Source organism: Mesoplodon bidens, assembly GCF_964165515.1.
Source record: "Mesoplodon bidens genome assembly, chromosome: 11".
Lineage (NCBI taxonomy): Eukaryota > Metazoa > Chordata > Mammalia > Artiodactyla > Ziphiidae > Mesoplodon > Mesoplodon bidens.
In genome coordinates, this window is record NC_138167.1 from 72,953,662 (window position 1) to 72,980,374 (window position 26,713).

The 26,713-nt window shown below is 35.9% G+C and overlaps 1 protein-coding gene and 1 pseudogene across 5 annotated transcripts in view; one reads left to right on the forward strand and one right to left on the reverse strand.

Moving 5' to 3' along the window:
• The window catches only part of LOC308625160 (small ribosomal subunit protein eS8-like), a 40,603-nt pseudogene extending 22,950 nt beyond the window's left edge, over window positions 1–17,653 (reverse strand). Inside the window, exons 1-2 of the transcript in view lie at window positions 17,572–17,653; window positions 15,801–16,468 (exon numbers count right to left, since the gene is read on the reverse strand). The product of the transcript in view is annotated as a small ribosomal subunit protein eS8-like (transcript). The remainder of the gene's footprint in view (window positions 1–15,800; window positions 16,469–17,571) is intronic.
• The window catches only part of CRY1 (cryptochrome circadian regulator 1), a 97,946-nt gene that overhangs the window by 35,835 nt on the left and 35,398 nt on the right, over window positions 1–26,713 (forward strand). The gene's annotated exons all lie outside the window — the stretch shown is intronic.

Below are 26,713 nucleotides of genomic sequence, written 5' to 3' on the forward strand. Positions count from 1 at the left end.
TATGTCTACCATCTTATTTTGTGTTTTCTTTTTGTTCTGCTTGTTTTATTTATCTTTGCTTCTTTTAAATTTAATTAATTGTTTTAAATTTTATTCATTTCTTTGTACAAGCTTGGGAATTATACATTATTTTAACTATTCTTCTAGCATTTACCCTAGAAATTACTGCAACTATACTAATCAATGTCTAATCAATGACTTTGTCCATATATTGGATCATACCTTAAAACACTTAAACTTTTAAACTCCGGTTAGTTTCCTCCTGACATATATTCTGATTCTGTCTGGTTTTTGTTTGTTTATTTGCTTTTAAAAAAGCCAAAATGCATTATTTTTATTGTTTTATAAAACTAGTGTTTATTTACCTACATATTTACTACCTTCTGTGTTCTTTATTCTTCCTAGCATCTCAAATATTCCACTTGGAATCACTTTTCTTTTATCTCAGATATATCTTTTAGAATTATCTGTAGTGCTAGTGGCAAACTCTCTCAAGTTTTGTTTGAATACTGTGTTTCTGTCCTTTCACTGGGTACAGAATTCTGGATTGACAGTATTTTTTCTCAGCATATTGGAGATAATAGTCAGCCACCATTTCCACTGTTACTTTTTTGAGGGTAATATGTTATTCCTTTTTGCCTAATTTTAAATCTTCTCTTTCTGTGATATATTCTTCAGTTTTTCAATGATGAATGTACGTGTGAGTTTCTTTACATTTATTCCTCTTGGATTTGTAAGGCTCTTTGAACCTGAGAGTTGGTATCTTTCATCAGTTCTGATCATTTTTCAGCTGTTACCTTTTCAAATATCGCCCTTACTTCATCTTCCTTTCTCCTTTTGGAACCCTATTTGTACATGTGTTAGATATTTTCACTGTGTTCTTAAGGTCTTCTCCATATTTTTCATCTCTTTGTCTCTCAGTATTTCATTTTATAAAATTTCTTTATGTCAGCTTTACATTTCATAAGATCTCTTTTTAACTGCATCATTATGTTTTATTTCATTTAGTTTTTAATAGAAGTTTTCTTTTGTTCTTTTTCAAACATGCCATTTCTTACTCCCTAAACTTTTTGTCTTGTTTTTGTTTTTTGCTTGTTTGCCTGCTTTTATTTATACTTTTTTTACTTTAAACATATTAATTAAATTATATTGTATCTGCTTTCAAAATGTATCCAAACTCAGACCATGTTTCATACCTCCATATTAACCACCTTGGCCCAAGACAGTACATAGAATATTGCAATAGTTTCCTTTTAGACTTTGCTGGTTCTGCCTTTCCTCCCATTTAACCTATTATGATTCTTTGTGACCATAAGATCAGTCTTCTAGTGACTTACTTCTCAGAGTAAAAGACAACATCCTTACAATAGTTTATAAGGTGTTATGTGAACTGGAACTTGCTAACTTGCTAACCTAATCTTCTACCACTCTGCCTTTCACTCTGTGTGCTGCAGTCATACTGGCCTTTTGAGTATTCTTTTTACAATATTAGGCATATTCCCCATCTGGACTGTACATTTGCTGTTCCCTCTGCACAGAATGTTCTTCTACCAGCATGGCTTGCTCCCTCACTTGCCTTCAGGTCTCTGCACAAATGTTTCATTGTCACTGAGGATTTACCGGACCGTCTTATATAAAATAGCAATCTCCATTATTTTATTCCCTAAAATCCCTATTCCCCCTTGAACCTTGTATTATTCACTTATTACCATTTGACTGATTTCTTTTTTGTTTCTTTGTTATTCTGTCACCATCCCTCCCCCACTAGAATGTAAGCTATACAGTAGTAAGAATGTCTTTTTTAAAAAAAGTCACAGCTGTGTCCCTAATGTTTAGTACAGTCCCTGGTGCCTAGTAGGTTCTCAATAAATACTTGTTGAATAAATAAATGATTATATAACATTGTTGAAGCTACTGTCAGTATGGTGAGTAGGTACCATCATTTTGGGAAAGTCACAAATCATATCACATTAGAATACTGTGGTTCAACTTCTATGACTTTTTAGATTTCTTCTTTTATTATTATTGTTGTTTTTGGTGTACTTATTTGGTTACGATTGGAGAAAGCTTCTGGCAAACTTGAGATAATTGTGTTTAATTTAGGTCATGGATCAGAAAAATAAGTATAATTTTCAGCGTTTTTTAATAAATATTTTCAGAAAAGAAATTTTTTAGGCTATCTGACTATAAAAAACCATTATATATAGCTAAAACAGTTTGCTGTTTACAGATGTTTAACAGATTTTATTTAATTCCATGTAAGTCCCCTAGAGCCCCAAAATAAATCTCCTACCTGATTTTGCCTGTCCCTTTGAGGTTACAATGCAGTGCTCTCTAAAAATAGACAAAGATTAGTAGGAGGCCTAGATTACAAATACTTCAATATGATTTTTGAAATGAGGACAGCATAAGTTACATACACTTGTACTAGTGTAATTCAATTCCAGAAAGTATATGATACTTGTATTAAAGATCATCTTACATTGCTAACACAAAGTGAAATGCTGTGCTATTAAAAGACCCATATCAAACGTCATCTATTTGAAACTTCATGACTCTCCCTTGACAGATTTAACTCCTCCCTATTTTCTTAGTACCATAAACTTTGATCATACAGTTTAATAAGAAATATAATAGTTTATTTTTATACCTTATTTTCATTAAATTTGGGAGGCCTTCAGGATTCTCAAGAAAATGCCCAAATGTTGATTTAAAGAATGAAGAGTGAAAATGCTTCAGATATACTTTTCTATATTTTGTCACTGGTTACTAGTATTAAAAAATTATAAAAATGGTGTGGACCATACCACCAGTGGACCATAAAGATAGTAAAAGGTAATACACGCCTAAATATGATTTTTTACCTAAGTAAAACAATGTACTTCACACAATTAGTTCATTAAGTACATTTCTGTTGTTGCTCTTTTTTCATCTACTTAGATTATGTTTTGTCATATAATTATGTAATATCTGTATGGTCAGGGAACATTTTTTATTTTCAGATGTGCAAACACATGAAATTGGAGTTTGTTTGTGGTCTGTGGCAGGTCCAGACACTCTTGTTTGGAATTTAAGAAATGTCTCTTTCTCTCTCTTTCTCTGTCATTGGAAACTGCATGACAAAATAGACCAGTTGGATTTAATTGATATCTACAGGACATTACATCCAAAAAAAAAAAACCCAGAATACACATTCTTTTCAAGCACTCATGGAATGGTCTCTAGGATAGACAACATACTAGATCACAAAAGAAGCCTCAGCAAATTTAAAAGGATAGAAATTATTTCAAGCATCTTTTCTGACCACAGTTGTATGAAACTAGAAATCAATGACAGAAAGAAAAACAGGAAAAGAATTAACACATGGAGACTAAACAGCATGCTACTAAAAAAAACCAATGGGCCAACAATGGGATCAAAGAAGAAATTAGAAAATACCTTAAGACAAATGAAAATGAAAACACAGCCTTACAAAATCTATGGTATACAGCAAAAGCTGTTTTAAGAGGGAAGTTCATAGGGATACAGACCTTCCTCAAGAAACAAGAAAAATCTTAAACAACCTAACCTACCACCTAAACTAATTAGAAAAAGAACAGGCAAAACCCAAAGTCAGCAGAAGGAAGGAAATAATAAACATCAGAGAGGAAATAAATACAATAGACCTAAAAATAGAAAATAGCAATAAAATCAAGAGCTGTTTTTTTGAAAAGGTAAACAAAATTAACAACCTCTAACCATGCTCACCAAGAAGAAAAGAGACTCAAACAAAATAAGAAATAAAAGAGGAGAAATAACAACAGATAACACAGAAATACAAAAAAAATCATAAGAGAGTACTATGAAAAGTTATACGCCAACAAATTGGACAACCTAGATGAAATGGAGAAGCTTCTAGAAACATACAGCATGCCAAAACTGAATCAAGAAGAAATAGATGAATTGAACAGACGATCACTAAAAGTGAAATAGAATCTGTAAATTTAAGAACTCCCTCCAAATCAAAGTCAAGGTCCAGACAGCTTCACTGGGGAATTCTACCAAACATACAAAGAAGAACTTATACCTGTCCTGCTCAAATTATTACAAAAAATTGAAGAGGAGGGAACACTCCCAAATTCATTCTATGAAGCCACCATCACCCTGATACCAAAACCAGACAAAGACACTACAAAAAAAGAAAATTACAGGCCAATGTCCTTCACGAATATAGATGGGAAAATCCTCAACAAAATATTAGCAAACCAAATCCAACAATACATACATACCATCATCAAGTTGGATTCATTCCAGAGTCACAAGGATGGCATAGCATACCCAAATCAATCAATGTGATACACCACATTAACAAAAGGAAACAAAAACCACATGAGCATCTTAATAGGTGCAGAAAAAGCATTTGACCAAGTTCAGTGTCCATTTATGATAAAAATTCTCACCAAAGTGGGTATAGAGGGAACATATCTCAAGATAATAAAAGACATTTATGACACATGCACAGCTAATGTAATTCTCAATGGTGGAAAACTGAAAGACTTCCCACTGAATTCAGGAATAAGACGAGGATGCCCACCCTCACCACTTTTATTCCACATAGTATTGGAAGTCCTAGCCACAGCAGTCAAACAAGAAAAAGATATAAAAGATATCCATATTGGAAGGGAAGAGGCAAAACTGTCAGTATTTGCAGATGGCATGATATTCTATGCGGAGAACCCTAAAGTCTCCACACAAAAACTATTAAAACTAATAAGTGAATTCAGCAAGATAGCAATATATAATATTAATATACAGGAACCCATTGTATTTTTTTACACTAACAATGAAATATCAGAAAAAGGATGTAAAAAGAATCCTGTTTAAAATAACATTAAAAAAAATACCTAGGAGTATACCTAATCAAGGAGGTGAAAGACCTATACACTGAAAACAATAAAACATTGATAAAGGAAATTGAAGATGATTCAAAGAAGTGGAAAGATATCCCATGCTCTTGAAAGGATTAATATTGTTAAAACGGCCATACTATCCAAAGCAATCTATGGATTTAATGCAATCCCTATCAAAATACCCATGACATTTTTCACAGAACTAGAACAAATGATCCTAGAATTTTTATGGAACCACAAATGACCTAGAATTGCCAAAGCAATCCTGAGGAAAAAGAACAAAGCTGGAGGTATAACCCTTCCAGACTTCAGACTATACTACAAAGCAACAGTAATCAAAACAGCATGGTTTGGGCACAAAAACAGATATATGGATCAATGGGACATAATAGAGAGCCCAGAAATAAACCCACACACCTACAGTCAATTAATCTATGACAAAGGAGGCAAGAATATACAGTGGAGACAAGACAGTCTCTTCAGTAAGTGGTGCTGGGAAGGCTGGACAGCTGCATGTAAATCAATGAAATTAGAACACTTCCTCACACCATATACAAAAATAAGCTCAAAATGGCTTAAAGACCTAACTATATGATATGACACCATAAAACTCCTAGAAGAGAATATAGGCAAAACATTCTCTGACATAAATCATAACAATATTTTCTTAGATCAATCTCCCAAGACAAAAGAAAACAAACAAACAAACAAACAAAAAAAACACATGGGGCCGAATCAAACGTAAAAGCTTTTGCACCGCACAGGAAACCATCAACAAAATGAGAAGACAAACTATGGACTGGGAGGAAATATTTGCAAATGATGTGACTGACAAGGGGTTAATATTCAAAATATGCAAATAGCTCATACAACTCAATATTGAAAAAACAATGAATGTAATCAGAAAGTGGGTAGAAGACCTGAATAGAAATTGTTCCAAAGAAGACGTACAGATGGCCAACAGGCACATGAAAAGATGCTCAACATCACTAATTATTAGAGAAATGCAAATCTAAACCACAATGAGGTGTTACCTCACAGAGGGCAGAATGGCTATCTTCAAAATCTCTACAAGTAATAAATGCTGGAGGAGGTGTGGAGAAAAGGGAACCCTCCTGCACTGTTGGTGGGAATGCAAATTGGTGCAGCCACCATGGAAAACAGTATGGAGGTTACTTAAAAAGCTAAAAATAGAGCTACCATATAATCCAGCAATCCTACTCCTGGTTATATATCCAGAAAAGACAAAAACTCTAATTCGAAAATGTATGTGCACCCCAGTGTTCATAGCAACATGGTTTACAATAGCCAAGACATGGAAACAACTGAAGTGCCCATTAACAGTCAACTGGTTTAAGAAGATGTGATATACATATACATACGTATGTATATGTATACACACACACATAAAATGGAATATTTACTCAGTCATAAAAAAAGAATGAAGTGTTGTCATTTGGACCTAGAGAGTATTATACTTAGTGAAGTAATTCAGACAGAGAAAGAGAAATACTATATGGTATCATATGTGGGATCTAAAAAATAATACAAATGAATACAAAACAGAAACAGACTCACAGATATAGAAAACAAATTTACGGTTACCAAAGGGGAAAGGGAGGGGGGAGGGATAAATTAGGAGTATGGGGGTAACAGATACAGACTACTATATATAAACTAGATAAGCAACAAGGATTTACTATATAGCACATAGGATTGTGTTCAATATCTTGTAATAACCTAAATGGAAAATAATCTAGGAAAAAAATATATCTGAATCACTTTGCTATATACCTAAAACTAACAATATTGTAAAACAACTATACTTTAATTTTTAAAAAGAGAGATTTCAGGGCCTCCCTGGTGGCGCAGTGGTTGAGAGTCCGCCTGCCGATGCAGGGGATACGGGTTCGTGCCCTGGTCTGGGAGGATCCCATATGCCGTGGAGCGGCTGGGCCCGTGAGCCATGGCCGCTGGGCCTGCGCATCCGGAGCCTGTGCTCCGCAGCGGGAGAGGCCACAACAGTGAGAGGCCCGCATACCGCAAAAAGAAAAAAAAAAAAAAAAAAAAGAGAGATTTCAGAAAGATTTCAGTCAGTGGCTAGTAGATCCTCCCAGCTAGACTAAAGAGCTGAAAAATCTTAAGGCTGTTGTCCCATAGAACTTTAACATCCTGCCCAAATTGGAGAGAGGCCTATCTAGAGAAGAATTGAGGGTGTGACCTCTCTTGAATGGAGAGGACTAAAGTCAGACTCATAGGAAATTCATTGTTTTAAAGAGAGTTCTACTGGTGGAAGCACCACAGTGTGAACTGAGATGGCTCTAGTTACACAAAGACTTCTGGGGGCCCAACTTTCTTTGAGTAGGAACAGAGTGAGAAAGCCAATCAGCTGCCAACAAGGGCCATTTCTCATGGAAATGTAAAGACCCCTCCAAGGGCAGAGCTCTGAAGAACAAAGAACTGCAGTCTATTCTACTTAGTAAGCACACTTTCCTGACTTTTCTCTTCCCTGTCTCCTCAGTGTGCTCCCTGAGATGACCGTCAAGTAAATTTCCCATTTTCAAGTTCTTGTCTCAGGGTCTGATTTTGGAAAATCAGACTATGATGCCGGGCATCCTTATTTTGTCCTCAACTATAGTGGAAACTCCACTCGTGTTTTCCCACTAAGTATGATGCTGGATAACTCTGGAGAGGAGGGTTGAGTGACCCAAGACCTGGCAAGAAGATACATGTATAGGGAGAAGCTGAGGAGGATGAGGAGTCCTAAGAATAAGATAGATTTGGGAGCCAGCAGAGGGTCATGGCCAGTGAGAAAGTTGGGGTAGGGAATAGCACTAGTGCTTTAGGGTGGAGATGTCTAATATTCAACTTTTAATTGTTACCTGTCTTGTAGTGTCATTTCCTACCACTACCCTAAACTTTCAATAAGAGCCTGCTGTCCATTAAAAAAAACAGTGGTGAAAGATAGGTATGAAGTATCCAACTATTTTTTTTATCACTTTTTATTATAGATTAGTTGTTGAATTCCATCACATTCCTTTTATGAACATCGTGACTCATCCACTCTTCTCCAGAATGATCATTATGAATAAAGCTACTGTGAACATTTTTGTATATGTCTCCCATTAAACATGTCCACACATTTTGGGGGTATATATACATAGGAGTGGCATTGCTGGGTCATAAAGTGGGCATTTCTTCACTGTTAGTAGACACTACCAGTTTTCCCAAGTGGTTATATCATTCACATTCCCACCAGCAGTGCATGGGAGTCTGAAATTACCTATGTTGTTGTCAACACTTGTTATTGTTAGTCTTTTTATTTTCAGTCATTCTGATAGATGTGAAGTGTTATTTCATTATAGCTTTAATTTTCACTTTGTGATTACCAAAGAAGTTGAGCATTTTTTCATGTGGTTAGTAGTCATTGGATACTGTCTTTGGGGAAGCGCCTGTTCAGCTCCCGTGTCCGTTTTTCCATTGTGTTAATATTTTTCTCACTGATATAAAATTTCGTTAAATACATTTTTAAAACAACTTAAATATGGGGGTTAAGATGGGCTGAAGTAAAAGCAGCCCATATGGGAAAAGATATACCATGCAAAGGCTAACAGAAAGCTGGTATTGCTTTAGTAATATCAGATAAAGTAAAGTTTAAAGCAAGGAGCATAATTGTTAGAGATAAAGAGGGATGTTTCACAGTCATTAAAATGGACAGTCCTCCAGAAAGATATGGCAATTCTAAATTTGTATGTGTAAAATATAGCCTCAAAATACAGAAAGCCAAAGCTGATAGAACTAAAAGGAGAAACAGACAAATTCAAAGTCACAGAGAAATATTAATACACTTCTTTCAGTAACTAATGGAGCAAGCAGACCAAATATCAGTAGTGTTATAAAGGATTGGAACAATATGATTAACAACTTTGACTTAATTCACATATGTAGAGCATTTTATCTAACACCTACAGTGTACATATTCTTTTCAAGGGCACATCAAAAGATTAACAAAATTAATTGTATCCTGGGTCATAAAGCAAGTCTCATATTTCACAACATTGAAGTAACAGAGAATATGTTCTCTAATCACAATGAAATAAGCTCAGAATTAATAACAAAAAGATAATTAGAAAAGCCCCAAATACTTATAGTTAAGCAATATTCTTATAAATAATAAAGAAGAAATCACAGTGGAAATATTTTGAACTAAATGACAGTGACATACCAAAATTTGTGGAATACAGCTAAAGACATTTATGGCCCTAAAAGCATCAAGTTGAAAAGAAGAAAGACTGAAAAATCTGAAACATAAGCATTCTTTTCCAAGAAGTTGAAAAAAAAATCAGAAAAACTAAACTGCAAGAAAGTGAAAGGAAGGAAATAATAAATATGAACAAAAATTAAAACTGAAACAAAAATTAAAACCTCTTGAAACAAACAGAATAAAACAAACAAAATCCCCAAAGCTCTTTGTCCTCTATTTTCCCATTTCAATAAATAGAAATTTTATCCTATCATGTGCTCTGAATTTGGAATCAACCTTGACTGCTCTCTTTCACTCACCCCTCACATTTGTCAGGTGATCCTATATATGGGGGGTCCCCAACTCCCAGTCCGCAGACCAGTACAGGTCCGTGGCCTGTTAGGAACTGGGCCGCACAGTAGGAGGTGAGTGGCGAGCGAGCATGCCGCTCCCCATTGCTTGCATTACCACCTGAATCATCCCCCACCAACCCCCGTGGAAAAATTGTCTTCCACGAAACTGGTCCCTGGTGCCATAAAGGTTGGGGACCACTGCTATAGGTTATACCTTAAAAATATATCCAGAATCCAGTCACTTCTCATTTTTGTTGATTACAGCCTGACCTAAGCCATCGTCATCTCTTACCTGGGTAACTGCTGTAATTTCTTAATTGATCTCTGTATTCCCTCTCTTAGCCCAGTTCTTCGTATGATAGTCAGAATTACCCTGTAAAACCTTCATGTCACTCTTGCTCTCTTATCTTTCCAGTCCCTTTCCATTTCTCTTGGCATAAAAGCCAAAGAAAGCCCTTACAATGGCCAAGGAGACCCTGAATAATTTGCTCACCTCGTCTTATTTTTTGCCTTCTTCCTGTCCCTCCCTGAGCTGCAACCATACTGGCCATCTTGCTGTTCTTCAGACATGCTATTGAATCTCTAGGCTGTCGCACTTGCTGTTCCTTTTCCCAAATATCCATTTGGCTTACCTCACTTCAGAACTCTGCTAAGTATCACCTTATTAAAGAAATCTTCTCAGTCACCCCATAAAACAGCAATCCCCTTCCCCCATACTTGGCACTCCCTACTTTTTTTCTGTACTGTATGCCTGGCACCTAGTAGACACTCAAGCGTTTATTTGTTAAATGAATAAATTCATGGATGGAACTATTCAAGTGGTTACTACCGGAAGTGATGTGAAAGTAATATCTATGTAGGAAAAACTTCCCAAACCTGTTTATTTCAGGATACAATGCTCTGATTCTTCTGGGTTTTTTTTTTGTTTGTTTTATCTTGAAATAAGTTTAGGCTTACAGAAGAGTTGCAAAAATAATACAGAGAGAGGGCTTCCCTGGTGGCGCAGTGGTTAAGAATCCACCTGCCAACACAGGGGACACGGGTTCAGTCCCTGGTCAGGGAAGATCCCACATGCCGTGAAGTAACTAAGCCCGTGCACCACAACTACTGAGCCTGCACTCTAGAGCCTGTGAGCCACAGCTACTGAGCCCGCGTACCACAACTACTGAGCCCACGTGCCACAACCACTGAAGCCCATGCACATAGAGCCTGTGCTGCACAACAAGAGAAGCCACCGCCATGAGAAGCCCATGCACTGCAATGAAGAGTAACCCTTGCTCACTGTAACTAGCGAAAGCCCACATGCAGCAATGGAGACCTAACACAGCCAAAAAATAATAATACAGAGAGTTACCGTATACCCTTCACCCAGCATCTCTTAATGTTAATACCTTATATAATCATAATACAATTATCAAAAGTAAGAAATTAGCATTGGTGCAATGCTGTTAACGAAAGTACAGACTTTATTTGAATTTCACTAATTTTTCCACTAGTATTTTTTCTGTCCCAGAGTCCAGTCTAGAATTCCCTATTTCATTTAGTCATCATGTCTCCTTAATTTCTTCTGGCCGGTAACAATATCTCAGTCTTTCCTTATCTTTCAAGACCTTAAGACTTTTAAAAGTAGTAGTCAGGCATTTTTGTAGGATCTCCCTCAATTTGGACTTATCTGATGTTTTCTCATGATTAGATCAAGGTTTTGCATTTTTGAAAAATACCACAGAAGTGATATAGCCTTGTCGTATCAGGGGAGACATGGTATCAGTGTGTCTTCTTACTGGTGATATTACCTTTGATCATGTGGTTAAAATAGTGTCTTCTGGGTTTCTCCACTGTAAAATTACTATTTTTTTCCTTTGTAATTAATATTTTGGAAGAGATATTTTGATAAGTATTTTGATAAATATTCTTTTTCTCCTGATACTTTCAGATATTAATTTTAGTATTCATCAGTGGATCTTGCTTGAAGCAATTATTATGTGCTATTCCAATCATGATTTTTTTCATTCCTTCTGTGTTTATTAGTTGGAATTCTTCTGTAATGAAGACTTATTCCTTCTCCCCCCATTTATTTATTCAATAATTTATTTATAAAAATGTGGGTTTGTATTTGTTTTATTCTTTGGGTTATAATCTATTACTGTTACTGTTTATTTTGTTTAAATTGGTCCAGCTTTGACATCCATCTTATTTTTAGACATGCACCCATCTTATTTCTCTTGAGCACTTCCTTACTTTCTGGCACCATGAGATGCTCCAGCTCGTTTTGTATTTTTCTTGCTCTGCCCTGAAATCAGCCACTGCTCTGTGGAATCCTGGTTCTTCTACTTGGAGAAGGATATTTAGAAACCAAGGTCTAGATACTTGTTTCATCTTTTATAGTCTTTTTGTGTGTCCTGGCACTCTTTGTTTTCTTCTTCTTTTTTCATAGTCCTACCACCATGAAAACCTCTGAAAAACCTGACTTATATCTAGAGGAAAGTTAACATTATTAGAAGAGAATTTTCTGATCGGAATATCAGAAAACCAATATGTGTAACTCTGTCATTTGCTTTTGTACATGTGTTGAACAGATTTTATTTAGTTCTATTTTAATCCTCTAAAGCCTGGAAGTAGATTTTAAATATGATTTTTGGCCTATCCTCACAGTGTTACAATGTAATCGTTTCTAAAAATACACATAGGATAGTAAAAGTCTTAGAGTTCAAGTACTTTGTGATTTGGGGATTAGGGAGGCATAAATTACATAGCCTTATACTAGTGTAAATTAACCTCAGACGTTAAAATATATTTCAAGTAAAGACTGACTTAAATTGTTATCACAAAGTGCTGTGATAGATAATAAAGATCCAGATCAGTCATACCTGTAAAATTTTAGAGCTCTTCCTCAGCATAATTGCCTTCCTTTTACATGTCCTTTAACAATAGGGACTTCAATAATACAATATATTAATTACTAGAATAATAAATTTGCACATCTTATTCTCATTGAACTTGGAGGCTCCAAGGACTGGAATTCTGGATGTATTTATTTATTTATTATTTATTTTTATTTTTGGCTGAGTTGGGGTCTTCGTTGTTGCGCGCAGGCTCTATCTAGTTGTGGCAAGCGGGGGCCACTCTTTGTTGCAGTACACAGGCCTCTCATTGCAGTGGCCTCTCCTGCTGCGGAGCACAGGCTCCAGGCGTGCGGGCTTCAGCAGTTGCAGTTTACGGGCTCAGTAGTTGTGGTTCTCAGGCTCCAGAGTGCAGGCCCAGCAGTTGTGGCTCATGGGCCCAGTTGCTCCGCAGCATGTGGGATCTTCCCGGACTAGGGCTCGAACCTGTGTCCCCTGCATTGGCAGGCGGATTCGCAACCACTGCGCCACCAGGGAAGCCCTGGATTTATTTTTTTGTGTCCTATTTAGATGCCCAGATGTTGGTTTATGAATGAAAGAATGCACCTCAGAATATGTGACTCTACATTTTATTAGATTACTAATAATTAATTCTCAAATATCTCTAAAGAGAGTAAAAGTTAATGTGAATCTGAATGAGTCTGTTTACCAAATAAGAAGAGATAGGATAGTACTTCGGGTTCATTTAGTTTCATTTATGTTTCTCTAATCATAGAACAAGTTCTGTATGTAGTTATATAGCATCTGTAAAGATGAGATGTTTCTTATTTTCAACTATGAAATTAATGGGATGTGTTTGAGGTCCATGACTGGTTCATAACTCACTTAGTAATAATTAAGTAAAATTGACCCCTTTTTGTTATTGAGAATTGCATCAGACTCAGGATCCTAAAATTTCGGTTTGATTTCCATGTTATCTTCTCTGCCTTTTTTTTTTGGCCCTTTACCATCTCACCCCCATACTCTATTCTTCTTTGTTCATTCTTGCTTCTCTGTCCCATCAGTCTTTGCTTCTCTGTCCCATATACTCTCGCTTCTTTCTGTCATGTGTCCTTACTTCTCTCATGTATTATTGCATCTTTATCCCTCCTCCTTCCCTTCCTTCCATCAGTCATTCTTTCCATATTTCCTTCTAGGAGTACACATATCTATCCTCTACTTCCGTATATCCAGACCTCATTCCATCCTTCCTTTTCTTATTCCTTCTCTCTCTCCAGCCTTCTTTCTGTCCTATCATTCCTTCTGTTCATTCAAAGCGAAGGTCCTTTCTTCCATCAGTTCTTCTTTTCCTTTATCTAGTCTAGTGACTACCATATATGTACTGATGAATTCCAATTTTATATCTTCCACCCACACACTTCTACCTTGGACTACAGATTTAACAATCCCACTTCCTGTGCTATATATTACCTCTTGAATTCCTACCCAGATACCAACTGCTCTTATCATTTTCACTATTACCACTGTTATTCATGCCACCATCATCTCTCCTCTAGAGCAGTATAAGTAGCCTCCTAAGTGGTCTTCCTATTTCTGCCCTTTGCCTAATACTCATTTTCTACCCAGCAGTCCAAGTGATTATTTTAAAAGTTAAGTCATGTCATGTCCCAGTCTCTGCTCAAAACCTTTCAAAGGATTCCTATCTTTTTTTTATTATTATTGAGGTAACATTGGTTTATAAGTTTCATGTGTAAATCATAATTTAATTTATGTGTACACTGCAGCATGCTTACCACTAATACAGTCACTGTACAGTTAACCCCCTTTACCTATTTTGTGCTTCCATCCTCTCTGGTGACCACCAATCTTATTATTCACAGATGAAAATAGAGATCTTATTTTATTCTTTTTTCCCCAGCTTTATTGAGATATAGTTGACATGTAACTAGTCTTTTTCTGAAAGAGAGAAATTTCAAATAGGACTGTTAGACTACTGAAAAGCATTACACATAGATCTGGGAAAGCATGCTTTTGAACACGTTAGACATTTTATTTAGTTATGTGTAAATCCTTTAAAGCCTAGAAGTACATCTTATACTTGATTTTGGCCTAACCTGGTAGAGTCACAATGCTGTGGTTTCTAAAATTAGACAAGGAGTAAGAGTTCTAGATTATACATAGCTTTGTGTGATTTTTGAGATCAGAGAGGCTTAAGTTACATAAATTGTATTAGTATAAATTGATTCCAGGGATTGAGTGATCTTGGCCCTTTTAAACTCTATTATTAATTTTAATAATTTTCTGTGTATTCCTTTTTTTATATGTTGATAGTGTCAATACCCATATCATCTGTAAATAATCATGTTTTTGTTTCTTCTTTTCCCATCCTTATACCCTTTATCTCTTGATCTTCTCATTACTACACTTGTTAGTCCTACTAGTACCAGGTTGAATAGAAGCCGTGACAGGCATCCTTGTCTTCTTCCCAATCCTAAAAGAAGTACTTTCAACATTTTACCATTAAATATGATGTTTTCTGTACTTTATGTGAATGCCCTTTTTCACATTAAGGAGGTTACCTTCTAGTCCTGGGTTGATGAGGCTAAAAGGAAATTGAATTTTAATAGCTACTCTTTCTGCATCTGTTCAGTTGGTCATGTGAAATTTCTTTATTCTATGAATGAGGTGAACACACTAACCAGTTTTAAAACATTAAACTAATCAACTTTCTGTGGATAAGCCCAACTTGATCATGATGTATATTTTTTAATGTATTGTTGTATTTGGCTTGCTAATATGGTATGCTTGTGAGTGAGATTAGTTTGTAATTTTCCTTTTGTACTGTCCTTGTCTGATTTTGGTATCAAGGTAAATCTCACCTCATAAAGTGAGTTAAGGAGTGTTCCTTTTTTGTCTAGCCCCTGTATGAGGTTAGAATCCTCTGTAAAATTAAAACTGTCTATTTCATGAATGTTTGGTAGAATTCATCTGTATAGCTGACTGGCTCTTGTGTTTTCCATATAAGATTTTTAACCACGAATTCAGTTCCTTTAGTAGGTATGAGACCATTCATGTTCTTTATTTGCTCTTGAGTCAGTTTTGGTAAGTTCTAAATTTCTTCTTGAGTCAGTTTTGGTAAGGAATTTATCCATTTTATCAAAGTTTTCAAATTTATTTGCATAAAATTGTTCATACTGCCTTATTTGCCATTTAATCCCTGCAATATCTGAGATTATATCCTCTTTTTTATTCTTAATATTGCTTATTTTGTCTGCTCTCAATTTTTCCCTTAATTTACCTTGTCAGTTTTACAGTATTGTTTCTTCAAGTAATAAATTTTGGCTTTGTTGTTTCTATTATGTATTTGTGTTCTCTTTTCACTAATTCCTACTCTTGATCATTTCCTTCTTTCTTTTTCTTCTTTAGAACATAGAGAACAATAGATGAACAATAGAACAATAAACACCTTTATTACTTGAGCTAAGATAGGAGGGAGGAGGATTTGTTTGCCTTTCTGGGCCTTGATTTTCCTCAGCTAGAACTCCAGCTCCTTGCATTCTAGCACATAGCCGTCTGCTTGGCCACACTGGCCTGGTTTTGAAACAATGCATGCAAGGAGCTTGCCCTGCTGGAACTGCTCTTCCAGAAGACTGCTGATTTTGGCAGTCTTTCATCATATTTCCTTTCCTTTCATCATATTTCTTCTGAATTTTCTTTTATCGTTTTTTGTTTAAAATCCCTTCCTCCTCGGAAGTCAGCTTGGCTCCTTTCTTGTGGCCCCGGGGTAGTGCATAGTGGGACTCCTACCACTGTCAGAATAGTGTGCTGTCAATGAGCACAATGCAGTTCTTCATCAGGGTCTTGGTACTGACCAGTTCATTGTTGGAGGCACTGTAAACAATAATAAGCCTCGTTTTGCACGTACAGCACTCCAAGCCTCAGGGGAAGTTCCCCACGTCCAGCCTCAAGTTCCCCACGTCCAGCGACTTCTTGTTGTCTCCCTGCATGTGGAATGTGTATATGAGGCAGGGTCAATCCTAGTGTTGGCAGCAGGGATTCCCAGCTCATACTTCTGCTTCTTGTGGTAGGCCTTTCTCTCGTTCTTAGTGTTGCGGTGCTTGTGCCAGTTGTTCCGAGATATGCCTGTTGCTTAGTGCTGGCTGGAAAGAGATCATTTCCTTCTTTATATTTTTTTAAAGATTTATTCTGCTGTTTTCCTAACTCATTTTCAAGTCTTTTTTTCTAACGTAAGGATTTAAGCCTATATATTTTCTTCTAATACCTCTTTTTTGTTGTTTTTCATTCTGTGCATTTTAGATATATTTTTTTCATTATCATTCAGTTTTAGGTATTTACTAAAATCCATTGTGATGTTCTTTGTTTGATAAATTGTTTGGAGAAGTGTTGTTTTTTTTTTTGTTGTTTTGTTTTTTGCAGTACGCAGGCCTCTCACTGTTGTGGCCTCTCCCGTTGCGGAGCACAGGCTCCGGACGTGCAGGCTCAGCGGCCATGGCTCACGGGCCCAGCCGCTCCGCGGCATGTGGGATCTTCCCGGACTGGGGCACGAACCCATGTACCCTGCATCGGCAGGCGGACTCTCAACCACTGCACCATCAGGGAAGCCCGGAGAAGTGTTTTTTAATTTCAAAATGTATGATAGATACCAATTTCTTTAAATCTGTTGAATAGTAGTATGACCTAGTACAGGGTCAATTTTCATGAGTATTCCATGTATACTTGCATAAATGTTCTCTACTTATTGGATATAATGTTCTCTGACTGCTTTATATCTTATGTCTTTGTCTTTGATTTTGTGTAGTTTCTAGATGTGGATGTATCTGGATGGTGTATGGTGTATCTAGATGTGGATCCTTTCTCTGTCTCTGTCTCATCTCTCCTTCTCTGTATCTCTGCTTATTTTTTATCTGTTCTTTATTTCTGTTTTTATTTCCCCTCCTCTCCATGCCACCTCCCAACTGTATCCCCATGTTCCTCTCTTTCTTACTCTGCTTGAGATTCATGAGCTTCTTGAATTGATATCTTTCAGTGGTTCTGGAAAATTCTCAGTAATTTTCAGGTCTCTTATTCTGCAACTCAGATTAAGTTCTTGTTTCCTTGTGTATTTTATGATTGATTGATTGATTTTTGGTGGAACTTTTTCTGTAGAAATTGAAGCATGGGTTGAAGTTGAGAATCCAGAGAGGATTTATAATTTCTTTTAACAGTTATCTCAGATCACAACCAACCTGGGACTACGTTAAATGCAATGATATGCTTGAGACGTTTGGTACTGTTTAAATTCCATGAATTTGCATTGAGATTATGCATGGGGGGATGCACAAGGATTTTTTAATAAAAGAAATAATTTTAGATTTATAGAAAATGTACAGATATAATACAGAGAGTTCCTGATTTTACTCTATACCCAGTTTCCCCCAATATTAACATCTTACATTACCACCATATTTTTGTCAAAACTAAGAAATCATAGCACTAGCTAAATTGCAGACCATATTCAGATTTCCACTAATGTTCTTTTTCTGTTCCAGGATTTCATCCAAATTACCACATTGTAGTCATGTGTCCTTAGTCTCCTCTGTCCTGTGATAGTTCCTCAGGCTTCCCTTGTTTTTTATGACCTTTTTGATTTAGAGTACTGGTCATGTATCTTGTAGAATAGTCCTCAATTTAGTTTTGTCTGATGTTTTTCTCATCTTTAGAGTGGGGTTATGGGTTTTGTGGAAAATATCACAAAAGTGAAGTGTTCTTCTCATCATATCATACCAAGATGTACATGATACATGACTGACTTATCGCTGATGATGTTTGCTCCAATATGTGGTTGCAGTACTGTTTGCCAGTTGTCTCCACTGTGAAATTACTATGTTTAACCTTTCCATTCAGGAATGGGAGATTTTATTTTCTTTCAGCCCAGACTGAGTAGAGACAGGCAAATTTCCTTCCTGTCCTATTAAGATTTATGTCTTATTTACATTTGAACTGTGGATGGAGCTCTGTAAAGCCCAGGTTTTATATTGAGGGTCTATTATTAGTTTCCTCAGTTGGATGGGCCTTGGGCTTTATCTCCTGTCCTCCTCAACCTGGATTATGTTTAAGCTTTCCAGGGCTCTGTAGAAATCCTCAAGGCTAAAGCTGACCTTAGCACTCTGCTTAAACTCTTATGATTCCTTACTTTTGGGGCAGTCCAGTGAATTATGTTTAAAAGTTTTCTTTTCTTGTTTTTTGTCAACTTTTTGTTAGTTATTTCCATTAAGGTATCTTAATCCAATGTACTGTCAGCAACAGAAGTTAGTAGGTTTCTTTTGACATTGATTTTGAATACTTTTTAAAATGTTAACACTTGTGTTGGGGGGAAATACAGCTTAGACTTAGAAAGTATGTTACTTGTAGTCATTCTCCCAATTCCTCACTCCCCCCGACCCAAACACACACAGTTCTTATGAGTTTCTTAATTTAAGGATACTGTTTTCTCTGCTTTGATTGATCTTTCCTACTTGATCCTCATGATCATTACCTATTGATTCCAAACTCTGTTCAAGTGTTTTCTTCCTCATGCCTTCTCCTGTCTCCTTTCCCCTGCCCCCCCCCACACAGAGTTTGATTTCTTCTGTGCTGCCATAATATACCCTTCATTAAGAAATATGAAGACATATATATCAATGTTGGTTTGAACATTATGGTAGATGTTATTATTGTTCACCATTATTCACCTGCAGGAAATTTATGCTTCTGCCTTCTTGAAGTTTGGCTTGCCCATGTAACCTGCTTTAACCAATTAAATGTGAGCAGAAATGCCTTGCCTGCAGTAGATACATAGCATGAGTGAGAAATAAACTTTAGTTATTTTAAGACACTGAGCTTTGAGAGTTGTTTGTTACCTCAGTGTACCCTAACATATTCTGTCTTAATTGACACACATGCTCATCCCTCATCTTGAAGGCAAAAGCTGTATTTTAGTCGTCTTTATGTCCTTAAAGCTGCCAGCCTAATTTTCCTAAAACATTTTAGATTATTATATATCCTTCAGGAAAGTAACATTATATAGTGCAAAGAGTATGGGTTTAGAGTCAGACACATCAAAATTAAAAATTTTTTTACTTGATTGCTTAGCTGAGTTACTTTGGAAGATGTCCTTGAGTTTTAGATTCATTTTAAAAATGAGATACCTTATAAAGTTGTTAGGAATATAGTATATGTAAAGTACCTAGTACAGTAGACATTCTTTCCCTCTCATATTTCTTACTTCTCCATTGACTATTGAATCAAGTCTTTAAAAGTCCCTTTCTCCTGCTTTCATTAATTTATTTATTTGGTTAGTCATTAGATAAATATTTTTTGAACTGCTACTATATGTCAGGCATTGTCTAGTTACTGGGAAGTGGTGAACAAGGCCTAGTCCCAGTCTTTAAGGTGGTTACAGTCCTATGGCCAATAATTCTCCCTTCCTGTCTTCAGCTATCAAACAAAATTATATTAATACTGCAAATCCTCTCTCTACCATCACCTTGAAAATGTTGCCTAAATTTCCCCCCATCTCAAAAAAAAAAAAGAAAAAAATCTAGAAGTGATTGTTCCCTCCTGATTGTTCAAAGCAAATTACTGGTATTCATATGTGTCTCTTATAATATATATTGCATTCTGCCATAACAGGTTCTGTTATATTCATATACATCATGTACATTTTCAAGTTTCTTTTCTAAATTTTAAGCTCCTTGAGTGTTGGAATTTCATTATCATTTATCTTGTATTCCTCAAATCAAGAATATTATGTGGATAATGAATAATATCATTCGTTAGAAGGTGTTTTAGGAATTTATGGGGGCATTTTTGGTAGTCACAGTGATTGGAGGGTCCTAGTGGAATTAATGAGGAGAGACTGAGGATGGAAGACTTCTTGCAGTGCTCAGGACAGTCTCTCAAAATAAATAGTTGTCCTGAGTCCCACATAACTTTCAAATATTATACTAGATGTTTCGTGAAACGTCTAGTAAGTGAAAAACTTATTCATGATTTTCAAAATCTAGAGCCTAAATCCATTTTTATGTGTAAACACTAGGTATTTTTTACACAATTTTAATATACATTGAGTGTTCCTGAAATATATTGATCACCAATGTGAATCAAGGGAAGACTGAACTTTGTCCAGACCTCTACTAAATTTTGCTCAACATTACAGAAAACCAAAGGCAGTAACACTCATGGTATTTGAGTCACCAATAATACAAATGTATCATTCTGTTTTTTTTGTAGCTGTTGAATTTAAAATGATTCTGTATGTAGGTGTAGGCATCCAACTAATTCATTGTCTTTTTGTTTCATACCCAGATATTTACTTATGGTAAGTAAATGTTGCTTCTTTTTAAAATATAAATGACTTTACTTAAACTTCTCTCATATATTACATTGGAGTGTTATATTAATGCTTTACAATTATATATAAGGATATGTTATCTATGAATTTCATTTCAGAATTTAAAATAAGGCAGTGAAAAATATTTGTTACAAAAAGTGACATTGTGTCATGGTTTAGAGCCACTGATTTATGAACCATTAGAGCCTGGAAAAAATATAAAATTTGCTTTTAAAATACATATTTAATCCTATTCAACATTAAACTGTTTTCTTTAGGGAAAGTGTATATCACAAATATTCTGATAATTTGAATAATGTTAGATAAGAGCACTAAAAATTTGTTACAAACCAGAAAAAAAGCATATGTAAACTTTATTCAATTTATAAAGAGACAAATTGCTATTTATAATTTTTGAACTTCTAATGAAACACCAATGACTGCTTAATGACTGAGACTCTCCATTTTTTTCTTTATTATAGTTAGTATATCCAGAACTTTTATTTTAAAAAATTTAACTCTGTTGTTTCACAAGGAGGAAGGGTAGAAGAGAAGATACTTTGCATGTGATTTAATGATCTTAATTTATAGTCTGTAAATCACTTCTCTAGGGTCAGCAATGAATTGTTTTGGTTTAGATATTCTAAGTGTAGTTTTCATTGTTGAGCATGTGATAAGATATATTTTATAAACTAAAGTGCAGAACCAGATGGCTTTATTCTGGTATGATACGTGTTAATTCATAATGCCTTGTTTTTAGCAGGAATGGGATTATGTTGTATCTTACTGTTGCCTTTTTTAGACTATTTTATAGACAGAACTAGAAATTCTAGTTATATAAAGCTGTACTAGCATAGGCTGGAAAGTAGGTCATTGTTATGGGGAGTATACCAAACTGCCCACTGGTTGCTATAGCAATGACCTACTTTAAGCAACTATTTCTGTTGATTCATGTTGAAATCATCTTTTGGAACCAGCATAAAGAAACACACCGCATGTAATTTTTCCTAATAGCAATAAGGTAGTGATCGCTGGAGGTAAAAAAAAATCCTTAAAATGTTTAAAGTGAAGAAATATATTTTCTCACCTAACCCCTCTTCAATTTATTTTGAAGTGCTGCAATTAGTATTGTAATTAAATAGTACCAGAACTGTTCTTCTGTGTGGGCAATACAATTATGCAGAGGGGTATAGTGAGTTTTACTACCCTTTGGCCTATTTAAAAATCAACCTGTTACATGTAGTTAATAGCATTATTAACTGAGCCTTCAAATGGGTATGGTTTCAAGAAAACAGTAAACATGCCAAATTGGATAAGGTCTGAAAATAAGTTCCTATTAAAATTGTACCTTATGGGGAGTTCCCTGGTGGCCTAGTGGTTAGGATTCTGGGCTTTCACTGCTGTGGCCCTGGTCAGTCCCTGGTCAGGGGACTGAGATCCCGCAAGCTGCATGATGGGGTCAAAAAAAAAATACCTTATGCAATTTCAATATATTGTATTAAATCATTCCATTCAATGTTGGATTCCTGTTCTTAGGTACATGCATTCGTAATATATAAAGGTTGAAATTGTGTTCTCTGAAACACATTGAATCTGAACTCTGGCAGAACTCACTCTCTTCCCAGTTGAGGGTAAAGGATGAAAAGTTAGACTATAGAGTACCCTTTGAAGTAACATTATTCCTTCAGCACTAAAAAGAAATCTTACCTGTCAATGAGTTGATATTTTGAACTTGGTGTATTGGAGATTTTATGGTATTATCAAGGAAGAATTATATGCTTAGAGATTAGTTGATTCAGGGTCTTAATTGCACTGTGTCTTGTTGTATATATATTCATATTCACATTTGCCTTGCCTTGTGGGAAAGATTTTCATCAATCCTTTGTTCAAAGTCACATTCAGAGAAAGTTAAGAGTTCAAGATGATTATGTATATAGATGTAGGCATTAACTAATTCATTATCTTCTTTTGTCATGCCCCGGTATTTACATATAAAAATACATGTTACTTCTTTCAAAACTATAAATTTTTCCCAAGGGAGAATAATTATAACTTCTGCTGAATGAATATCTACCAAGTACTAGTTATTTTATGCTCTTTCTATCCTTTCAGCAGATGTTCAAGACAACTATAGGTTATTTTCTACTATTTCTGAACTTTTCAACAAATTGTGTAAGGCACATGATGAGATTTGTTTGCCAAATGTAGAATCCAAAACACAGGTAAAGAAAACTGTGTAGTTAGGAGTGAGACACAGATATTTAATTTGAAATCCTTCAGGAGGAGAAGGTGATCTATATATGATAGCTATCATATAACGTACAATCTGAAAGTTTCTCTAGGATGAGGTTATGTCCTTTGAGGGTTTAGGGGATGGAGAAATTACTTTCAGGTGGAAGACTGAAGATTAGTAGAATGTGAACTTAAAGAGATGGGTATTGGGAAAGATACTCCAGGCCGAGGGAAGAGCATGGAGCAAATTCCAGGAGATTGAATGTGTGGGGAAAAGAGAAGTAGTTTGGTTTGGCGGGAGGGAAAGAGGAATGGTAGGAAGTGAACTCTGGAACCCTAAGTTAGTCAAACAAAATAATTTGTTCTTTATTCTATAGAGAATGAATTTTTGAAGACCTTTTTACAGGAAAGTGTGCCTCAGGAAGATTTCATATTGTGTATAAAATGGATAAGAGTGGAGAGAGATTGTTGGTAGGCAGAGCCATTTTAAGGCATTGCAGCAAATAATACTAGCAAGAGATAACAAGGGATAGAATTACTGTAGCAAGAAAAGAAGTGATAGGAAGGAGGAGACTAAAAAAATAATAAATAACAGTTATATAATCATGCTTACTATGGATCAGGCACTGTTCTAAGAGCTTCACATATGTTATTTAATTCTCACAACAGTAGTATGATATGGGCCCTGTTACTATTCCAATTTAACAGATGAGGAAATTAGAACTTTTCAGGATTGATTGAGGGATAGTAACTTGTTGCTATCAATTGTTAAATTTTGGGACATCTATGCAGTGGAATACTATGAAACCCTGAAAATTGATGCCATAGAAGTATGTCTGTTGCTTTGAAAATATGTTCACTATGTGTTAAAACAGGTTTACAGTAAATATAATATTTCTGTTTTGTTCTACTTTGAATGAATATGCTAATTGTCAATTTTATAACTTTTATGACATTTTAAAAAAGTGTATGTTTCTCTCTTCTTTACCCCCACCCCAAACTCCCTCTCCCCAAGGGTAGCTATTATTAATAGCTTGGTGAGTATCCTTCCAGTTAACAAGTAGATATATGCAAAGTAAATTTTATTTTATCAAAATAATATATGCAACAGTTTTAAAAGTCATAGTGCAAAAAGCCTTATAACGAAGGACAGCATCACTGATATGTTCTCCTCCATCCTGCTCTTTTTCTTTTCTTCACAAGTCTTTTCTGAAATACCTATTTGAGTCCACTGTATCTCTGCAATCTTTATGTGAAATTATAGTGATATAAACAATAACATCCATGGAAGAAAAACACCATCAATAACATCTATGGGAGAAAAACATCATACTGCAGTACAACTTCTGTTCCTTTGTTTTATAAAGTGCCAAAACAAAATTAACTTTATGGTTGCAAAACTTTTTCCATTGCTTCAGTCCACGTCATTCTGTACAATGTTTGTTTGGTTCATAGAGTATTTATTGAAAAGCATTAAGAACACTTATTCAGCTTGTGAACAAGAAAGGGAAAAATAAAGGGCTAATTATTAACTAATCCAGGCTTACTTGTTCATTTTATAAATGAATAAGATTCTTTTTTTTTCTTTTCCCATCTTGTCTATCATTGACCTGCTGGTACTATATAAAAACTTTTCTACCAAAAAAGTAGAATATGGTGAACTCTTGCTCCTTACTACCGGCTCTGGTAGAGAAGATACTGAAACTAACACTACAAAAGAGATATGAGGATTATCTCTGCCTTGGATTATCCTTCCAGGACATTTTAGTTTTGTACTGTTTAAATTTAAGAAAACTTAAAAATTGCTAGTTCATTCAACTTCTTAATTTTTGATCTGAGTACTACAGGCTCTAAAGTTTCTTTTGCCAAGCAAATACAGAAAACTAGATGCTTCCCGATAAACATTTACACTGAACATGATAAGTTATTTATAGTTATGGATAATTTTACAAAACTTAGATACTTTAATATTGCTCTAACAACAAACAACAACAATATTCTCCCCAAAGTATTTGCACATTGGCAGTGGTGGGTTGGGATGGGAATTGGGTATTAGGGGGGTAACTCCAAACCAAGACAGAAAGGGGGTGTGGTGAAATATAAATGTGAGTATATATTTGTTTAAGGACAACTGTGAGACTTCCTAAGGTGAAATGGTGGGATGTCTTTAACATCCTCATGAGTATAGCACTGCCCAAGCCTGTAGAGATGATGATTCCTAAAGGGGAAGGAATATCAAACTTGACTAGGTATACTGATGTCACTAATAACTACAGTTGTAGAAAATTAACAAGACTTTCTTGGTGAAATTATGGGATCAGAATGGGCAAAGACAACAAAATGATCTATTCTGAATAATCTTCTAGAAAAATGCTGTCCAGTAGAACTTTCTGCAATGATGGAAGTGTTCTTCACCTGTGCTGTCCAATATGGTAGCTACTAGGCACACATGTAGCTCTTGAGAGGCCTTGAAATGTGACACGTGTGACTGAGGAACTGAATTATTAATTTTAATTAATTTAAATGGCTACATGTGCCTAGTGGCTACCATATTGGACAATGCAGTTCTGAAATATGCCTTTCCATTCATTTTAACCACTCCTTCTCACAAGTAAGACACAATCATTATTCTGAAAGAGCACATGACCTGTAGAAAAGGCAGATAGATATTTAAGATGAAAAACAAAGAAGAAGCAGAGTAGAGAGGAAATAAGATATATCCAGCTGAGAGGAACAGAATCTAGATGAAATATTAGAGAAAATTAACATGAGGCTAACAATGAGGTTGAACTTTCCAGGGGTGATATCTCTTTTGGATTTGCTCTTGTGGACTGCTCCATTTCTTCCCAATGGAAGATGCAAAGTAAGCAGTCTTCTGCCTCTGCCCCAGAATTCCCCCAGATATCTATTATGCAAAAGACTTACTGATAATTATTTCATTGAAAAAACATCTATAGCCCCACCTGCATCATGAAACCTTTTTTGAAAAAATTAATCTGGCATTCTCTACACTCAGAGAGTTAATGCCACATAATTTAACATCTATTTATTATCAAATTCTTTTTCTTTAATTATATTAGAAATTTGAAAATGGGCATTACACTTTCTCTCATACATAGATAATTACGATTGCTCAGAGTGATTAAATAGGATGTTACCTTTTCTTCCAGTAGAAAAAGTTCTAGATTTTACAAGGGGGCTTTCCTATATGAACTTGAATTTATTTCACCAAGTTTCAACAATGAGGTCAATTCATTTAATTACTTTCTTTCTTTTTTTTTTTTCCTCTCTTCTTTGCGGTACGAGGGCCTCTCACTGCTGTGGCCTCTCCCGCCGCAGAGCACAGGCTCCAGACGCACAGGCTCAGCAGCCATGGCTCACGGGCCCAGCCGCTCCGCGGCATGTGGGACCCTCCCGGACCGGGGCATGAACCCGTGTCCCCTCCATCGGCAGGCGGACTCCCAACCACCGCACCACCAGGGAAGCCCCCTTTTTTTTTTTTTTTTTTGCGGTATGTGGGCCTCTCACTGTTGTGGCCGCTCCCGTTGCGGAGCACAGGCTCCGGACGCACAGGCTCAGCGGCCATGGCTCACGGGCCCAGCCGCTCCGCGGCATGTGGGATCTTCCCGGACTGGGACGCGAACCCGTGTCCCCTGCATCGGCAGGCGGACTCTCAACCACTGCGCCACCAAGGAAGCCCTATTTCTTTTTTTAAATATTTATTTATTTATTTATTTTTGGCTGCGTTGGGTCATAGTTGTGGCACACGGGCTTCTCTCTAGTTG